This window comes from Lipotes vexillifer, unplaced genomic scaffold (genome assembly GCF_000442215.2).
Source record: "Lipotes vexillifer unplaced genomic scaffold, Lipotes_vexillifer_v1.1 scaffold217, whole genome shotgun sequence".
Classification (NCBI taxonomy): Eukaryota; Metazoa; Chordata; class Mammalia; order Artiodactyla; family Lipotidae; genus Lipotes; species Lipotes vexillifer.
The window spans coordinates 7504966-7512432 of NW_006788200.1; the positions used below are offsets into that span (position 1 = coordinate 7504966).

At 50.6% G+C, this 7467-nt stretch overlaps 1 non-coding gene across 1 annotated transcript; it reads left to right on the plus strand.

Moving 5' to 3' along the window:
* Window positions 1-7026: 7026 nt before the first annotated feature.
* On the plus strand, window positions 7027-7099 carry TRNAE-UUC (transfer RNA glutamic acid (anticodon UUC)). The gene has a single exon. It is a non-coding gene; the product is annotated as a tRNA-Glu (tRNA).
* Window positions 7100-7467: the final 368 nt, after the last annotated feature.

Here is a 7467-nt window from a genome sequence, read left to right on the forward strand (position 1 = left end):
CGTGTCCCCTGCATTGGCAGGTGGATTCTTAACCACTGTGCCACCAGGGAAGTTTCCCATCATTGCCATTTTTAAATGAAGAAACTGAGGTTCAGTGAGGTTGACTTGCCCGAGGTCACACAGCTAGAGAGAGAGTGAGGGCATGGAGGTTTTCACACAGCTAGAGAGAGAGTGAGGGCATGGAGGTTTTCACACAGCTAGAGAGAGAGTGAGGGCATGGAGGTTTTCACACAGCTAGAGAGTGAGGGCATGGAGGTTTTCACACAGCTAGAGAGTGAGGGCATGGAGGTTTTCATACAGCTAGAGAGTGAGGGCATGGAGGTTTGATGCTGCTCTTAAGGTTTCTCAGCAGGCCCTGAAGTTATATGAGGATATGGGGTCTCAGGGTGGAGGCCTAGGGGTAAGACTCTACCATGGCTGGTAATGGCACTGATTCTGGGGTCCCCATACTCTGAGCCCTACGCTGGCCTTGGTGACAGTGGCTGAGGTGTGTCCATGGTGAGGATGATGGTGAACCAAGCACCTGCCTCTACACGTTTGAATTTGGTCCTCACAGCAGTCCTGTGAGGTCAGCAGCGTGGGAATTATTCTTATTTTACAGATGAGGATACTGAGACTCAAGAGTGTTGGGAGTCAGTCTCCTAAGCAAGTCAGAAGGTAGTGAGGTCTTGCTCGGATGAGAATACCCATGGGGATATTCTTTCTGCTAGAGGCAGGTAAGTGTCTTCAGGTCACTTCAGAACAAAAGCCCTCCCTGGTTACCTTCCCCACCCCTGGGTTGCTGGCACTGTGACTGAGGGCAGGGGCAGGTAAGGAGAGGGTGCAGATTCCCAAGAACCAACTCCCAATAGCAACAGCAGTGTTAACAGTTGACATGTACTGGACCCTCACTTTGGGATAGGCGTGGTGCTTATGTGTGTTTGTGTAGTCAGTGCTTCAGGCAGCCGCTGCCAGCCAGCACGAACAGGCACAGGAATTCAGTTCAAATAAGCCTGTATTAGTGAGCACCTGCCATGTGCTAGGCACTGGGCTGGAACAGAGCAATACAGGTGGGAACAAGGGCAATAACTGAGAGGCAGGTGTGAGATAATGGTGATAACTGATAACGTACAGGAATGGCTAGACTGTGGGGACACAGGCACGGGGCCCCTAGTGTCTAACTGAGGCACTAGGAAAGGTTTTTCCGAGTAAGTAATGTCTAAGCCAAGGACTTAGAGTTCAGTAAGATTTAGCCAGACAAAGAAGAAAAGGTGTCAGGGAAGAGTTCTAGGCTTTGAGTACAGCCTAGAACCACAGAGGCCTGAAGGTAGAAGGAGAACAGCCTATCTGAGGAACTTAAGGATGCTAAAGGTGGCAGAGGGTGGAGGGGGAGAGGGGGTAGAGGGAGGGCAGATCATTGCTTAAGGACACTTCAGGCCAGGATAAGAGGTCTGGTCTTGACCCTGTGGCATAAGGGCCCACTTATCGAGTTTCCTGTCCCCTCTGCCACGTGGTACTCTCCTATCTTTAAGACCCTTTTGCGTCAATTGGATTTGTCCAATACCTCTGAGCAGTAGGTGGAGCAAGGATCACCATACCCATCTTACAGATGAAGAAACTGAATCTCAGAGGTTATTGCGTTGGCCCATTTTACCTGGCTGGTGAGAGGGGGATTGGGCCTGGGCCCGAGACCTCTTCAGCCCAGCACTCAGCCAACAACCTGGACTATTTGCAGGGCATCAGTGTGGATTGGGATGGTGGTGTGGTGTGGGGTAGGGGCACAGTCTGGTTTGGGGAAGCCCTGGGGATGGAGGGAGGGTGAGGATTCCCCCTCCCCAAAGCTCCAAGCTGGAGAGGACTGCTGCCGCCTCCCTCTTGCAGTCCCCAGTGGCTGGCTGGGGCTGAGTCAGCCTGGATGAAGTCACCTACTTCCGTGCAGCCTGTGCCCCCTGACCTGGGAAGCGCCTGCCAGGGGCACCAGCCGAGCAGGAGGACAGTCTGGGCAACTCTCCAGGTCTTTCCATCGCAGCTGATTTAGGGGGGCTGGAGGTGTCCAGAGCCGTCAGAAGCAGCTGGGTGTCTGGGGCTGCGAGGCCCATAAGTCATGCCACCACCCGCTGTTCCCTGCAGTGCTCCCCGAGAGGTCTGTGATGAATCACCAGGGACTGGGCTCATCAAAATCAGTTTATGCCAAAGGGAAATTAATTTCTGTCACTCTGAGTTGGGGTGTGGGGAAGGGAAGGGCAGCTCCAGAGGCAGGCCAGTGACAACACTGCAGGGAGGGGAGGGATCTTACCGTGTGGCCATGGTGGTCCTTGGCTAGGGACCCTGTCCACTTCCACAGAGGGGATGACTGAGGCTTCAAAGGAGTCTCCTAATCTTGGGGAGAAGAACCCAGATTTTGTTCTTTATTAATTTTTTCTCCCCTCCCTCCCTATTTCTGTATGTATTTATTGAGCACCTGCTATGTGCCAGGCACTGTTCCAAGGTGGGGACACAATAGTGCACAAGACAAAAATCCTGCTTTCACAGAACAGACATTCTGTTCGGGTAAGACAGACTGGCAATAGGTAAATAAGAAAATACTAGACGGCAAGAATACTAGGTGACTATTAAGATAGGGTGATATGGCCAACTTACCCAGCATGGTCAGGGAAGACCTCTCTGAAGAGGTGACAGTTAAGCTGACACTTGAGTTTCAGAAGAGGATAACTCATCAGTTGTGAAGCAAATTTTCTGAAAATCTAGTGCTGTTGGGGGCTGGGGTAGGAAGAGTGCATTTCAAGGGAAGGAACCAGCAGATGTAAAGGCAGGCGGCCCCCAGCCAAGCACTCCCCTCATGAGGCTGGGCTGCTGACTGCTGCCACCTGAGCAGCTCAGCCTAGGCCTAGCTTTGTGGGTGGCTGGGGGACAGGCTCAGTAAATGGCTCTGTTGCCTGGACTGTCTCTCTTACTAGGGGGAGAGTTCAGTAATTTAATATTACAATTTAATACGTTAGAAACAAGCCTGGATTGCTTATAGGGGAATTCACAAGACTCTTTTTATTTTTAATTTTATTTATTTTTGGCTGCGTTGGGTCTTGGTTGCTGTGCGCGGACTTTCTTTAATTGTGGCGAGCGGGGGCTACTCTTTGTTGCGGTGCACGGGCTTCTCCTTGCAGTGGCTTCTCTTGTTACAGAGCACGGGCTCTTGGTGCGTGGGCTTCAGTAGTTGTGGCATGTGGGCTCTAGAGCACAGGCTCAGTAGTTGTGGCATGTGGGATCATCCTGGACCAGGGCTCGAAACCGTGTCCCCTGCATTGGCAGGCGGATTCTTATCCACTGCGCCACCAGGGAAGTCCCCCACAAGACTCTTCTTTAAAAATAAAACAGGAGATGTCAAAGAAACCTTGGGTGGGGCAGCTGGCCCTGAGTCAAGGATCTGCTTTCTCTCTTTTTGAACCCTAGGGCTGCTTTGTGGTTAGGCAGGGGCGGCTGGGGGTCAGTCATTTCCCAGCCCAGCTTGAATCCCTCTGCCAGGAGTTCCTCTGTGGCTCCCCATTGCCCAGTAACAAGAACCTCAGGCTGGGCATAGTGCCTGTCTGAATCCTCAGAACAACACTGTTAAACAACTATTGTTATTTCCATGTTACAGATGAAGAAACTGAGACTTGGAGAGGGGAAGAGAATTTTCCAAGGTCTTACACCTGATTAGTGGCAAAGCCAGTATTCAAACTCCCAGCCTGAGCCATTAATCTTCACTGCCTTCCCTATGGCCACATCGTGTCACGCTTACCTGCCCTTGACCCACTTTCCATAATCCTGCGCTCCACAGACTGCATGCCGCACAGGTTCCTACCTCAGAACCTTTGCATGTGTGGTTCGCTCCACCTGGAGTCCCCTGCCTCCCCATCTCTGTTGAAACCCTAACCATTTTTCATGGTTTTGTTCAGCTTCTTCCTCTTCTGTGAAGTCATGTGCTTTTCCCCACAAGCAAGGGGGCTGCCCTTTATCTCTTATGCATCATAGTTCTATTTGCCCTACTTTCTGAGCCCTTATCACACATATTTTGTGTGCCCAGAGATTGGAGTGTGACAGACCAGGATTTAGGTTCACGTCTCATTTCTTCTCTTTATTTTTGTTGTGCCATGTGGCGTGCAGCATCTTAGTTCCCCGACCAGGGATCAAACCCAGGTCCACAGCAGTGAAAGCACTGAATCTTAACCACTGGACTGCCAGGGAAGTCCCCATGTCTCATTTCTGTCACATATTGGCTCTGTGATCTTGGGAGGGCGACAACTTTGTCTCAGTTTCTTCATTAGTATAGTGGGCCTACACTGGGGAGTCAATAGATGATGAATTAGAATCACTCAGTATAGGGTCTAGGTAGCACTGAAAAAATGGCAACAGTTGTTACAGAGCATCTTCTAGCCTCAGTTTCTTCATCTGAGTAAAACGGGGGAAATACAGTAATTCAATGTTCCCTTGTAGGTGGTCATAAAAGATGACAAAGGGCGTCTGATGTGTCTGGCACACAGTGAGTTGGTGTTCAGCCAGAGAGGGCAGATCTAGGGATTCACCACATCTGTCTCCCTCACGGGTCCAGCCCAGGGCTTTGTGGCTCGGAGCATATTTTTTTCAGTTGAAGTTGAGGTGGATTTACATTTCCAAATGATGTGGGCTCATTCAGTCCAGGCAGCCCTCACACCCAGCCAAGAGGTTGAAATGGCTCCCACAAAGTCTCCATCATGATCATAACAGCAATTAATTTTTTGATATGGGCAGTTGGCATTTTCATTTTATGTAAAGCACTTTTGGAAAACATTGCTGTTTTTACTGATCTGTAATGTATTATTTAAGTACAAACAGCGGCTGCACAGGCAGCTTTAAGCAAAGCCCTCAGCTCCCTTGCAAACAGACTGCTACCTGAAGTCCTTCCTGAGGAGAAATTTGGGAGCTCCCTCTATGCAGCCACCCCCCACTCCCACCCTACCTTGGTTATGAAGCAAATTCTCTGGAAACTCTGCCCTTTAGTGGCTCGGGGTGGGGTGGGGGTAGGTGAAGACCTCCAGCTCCTTTTACAGAGGGAGGCATTGTCTTCAGTTAACCTTCACAGGGGGGAAGAGGTCTGAACAGCATTACAGAAAGATGGGCTGGGGACTTCCCTGTTGGTCCAGTGGTAAAGAATCCTCCTTCCAATGCAGGGGAAGTGGGTTCGATCCCTGGTCGGGGAACTAAGATCCCATATGCCACGGGGCAACTGAGCCCGTGAACCACAACTACAGGGCTCATGTGCCCTGAAGCCTGCGTGCCACAACTAGAGAGAGAAAACCCCGCATACCACAACTAGAGAGAAGCCCTCGAAGCCCGCACGCCAAACCCACACATGCAACGAAGACCTGACACAGCCAAAGAAATAAAGAAAATAAATAAATATTTTTTAAAAAAGCATATGACACAATAAAATCATTAAAAAAAAAGAAAGAAAGAAAGATGAGCTGACCCAGGGGCAGGCAGGAAATCTGCTTTCATGTGGGGGAGGGGCTGTGCCCAGAAACCAATGGGGTCTCTGTCCCTAAAGACCTGTAACCTTTCCCGCCCCACCCTTCAGGCCAATTTCAGAGCTGGGAAGACTGAGATTGACATTCCAGTGGCACCCATCTTGGAGCTATTTCTCTGGGGAGTTGATCCCACTTTCAAAGTACAGAGACAGCCAACGGGAGGTGGGGGCTTGGTTTTGTGTCCTTTTGGGCCCACAGCTGATGGAAATGGAGCTTCTCAGAGGAAGAAGCCCTGTCCAGAGGGCAGCCCTGAAGGGTGAGGTGCCTGCAGTCTGGCTTGTCTACTGGGTACCCAGGTATCCCTCTCCACTGGTTGGGGTCTGAGCATCAGTTTGGCAACATTGAATGAGAGCTGGAGAAATTATCCAATATTTTGGAAAATTGGATATAAGAAGAAATGGGGCAGCGGACCGTAAGAAGGCTCTATCTTTTTAGTTCCTGGTCCCTGCGGATTTCAAGAGACCTTTGCCTGGAGAGACATAGAGACCTGGGAGCAGCTGGGCCTCTGGGTGTTCCTGTGGGGCCTGGTGGCCCCTCTACCCTCCTCAGTTTTCCACAGCCCCATATACTCAGGGACAGCAGAGGCCTTGCTGTGAGTGACAAAGTAGATGGTGTGTGGCCTTGGGAGGGGAGAGAACTCCTAGGGCCTGTCTGCGCAGCCCCTACCTCCTCTCCCTTTGGGTATTGGGAGTCTAGCCACCTTTATTGAGCTTAAGGTTATTCAGTCAACAGTGTTTCTTGAGAGTCTCCATGGCCCGGGTTTGTGTTAGGAGCTGGGCCCCTGAGTGCCCCAAAAGTGTGTCCCCTCAAGGGACTCACCATCAAGAGACGGGGGCCAAACTGGTGGACAGCTCATTCCATCCCAGACATCTGAGCTTCAGGATGCTCACAGCAAAGGCCCTTAATCTGGTCTGAGAGGCCAGGGAAGGCTGCGTGGAAGTAACTTGTTGGATTCCAATTACAGCTCCACCTCTTGCTAGTTGTGTGACCTTGGAAGAGTTTGTTTTTTTTTTTTTTTTTTACCTTGCTGTGCTTTACTTTCCTCATCTTTAAAATGGGAATAATAACACCTACTTCAAAAGACTGTTGTGAGGATTCAGTGAATTAATACATGTAAATATCCCTGAAAACAGTGCCTGCCACACAGTAAGTATTCTGTAAATTTTTTTTTTTATAAATTTATTTATTTATTATGGCTGTGTTGGGTCTTTGTTGCTGCGCCCGGGTTTTTCTCTAGTTGCGGCGAGCAGGGGCTACTCTTGGTTGCGGTGCACGGGCTTCTCATTGTGGTGGCTCCTCTTGTTGTGGAGCACAGGCTCTAGGCGTGCGGGCTCTAGAGCGCAGGCTCAGTAGTTGTGGCACACGGGCTTAGTTGCTCCGCGACATGTGGAATCATCCTGGACCAGGGCTCGAACCCGTGTCCCCTGCGTTGGCAGGCGGATTCTCAACCACTGTGCTACCAGGGAAGCCCTCTGTAAATTTTAAATAAAGAATAAAAACAGGGAATTCCCTGGTGGTCCAGTGGTTAGGACTCTGCACTTTCACTGCTGAGGGCTTGGGTTCAATCCCTGGTCAGGGAACTAAGATCCCACAAGCCATGTGGCCAAAGAAATTTTTTAAAAAACTACCGCTTGGATGAGTAGTACTTGGCAAGCATATGGATAGGAAAGAGTGTCTCCGGCACAGAGAACAAGGGCTTGGATGTGGGGAAGCAGGTTCCTCCAAGGGTCTCCCTTCTGTGTCACCTGGTGGGGGTGACAGTGGCTGTCTGGGTCTATGATTTGGGCTGGTAACTTCACCCCCCTCCCCTCCACCACCAGAGTGTGGTCTTGGGGCCTGAGATGCGACTGAGTCCGTGGGCTGTGACGTACCCACTCACCTAGTCCTCTACTAGTCCTGCCAATGTTTGTGAGCTCAGCCCTGGCTGGGCAGTGCTGGGCATTCTCAT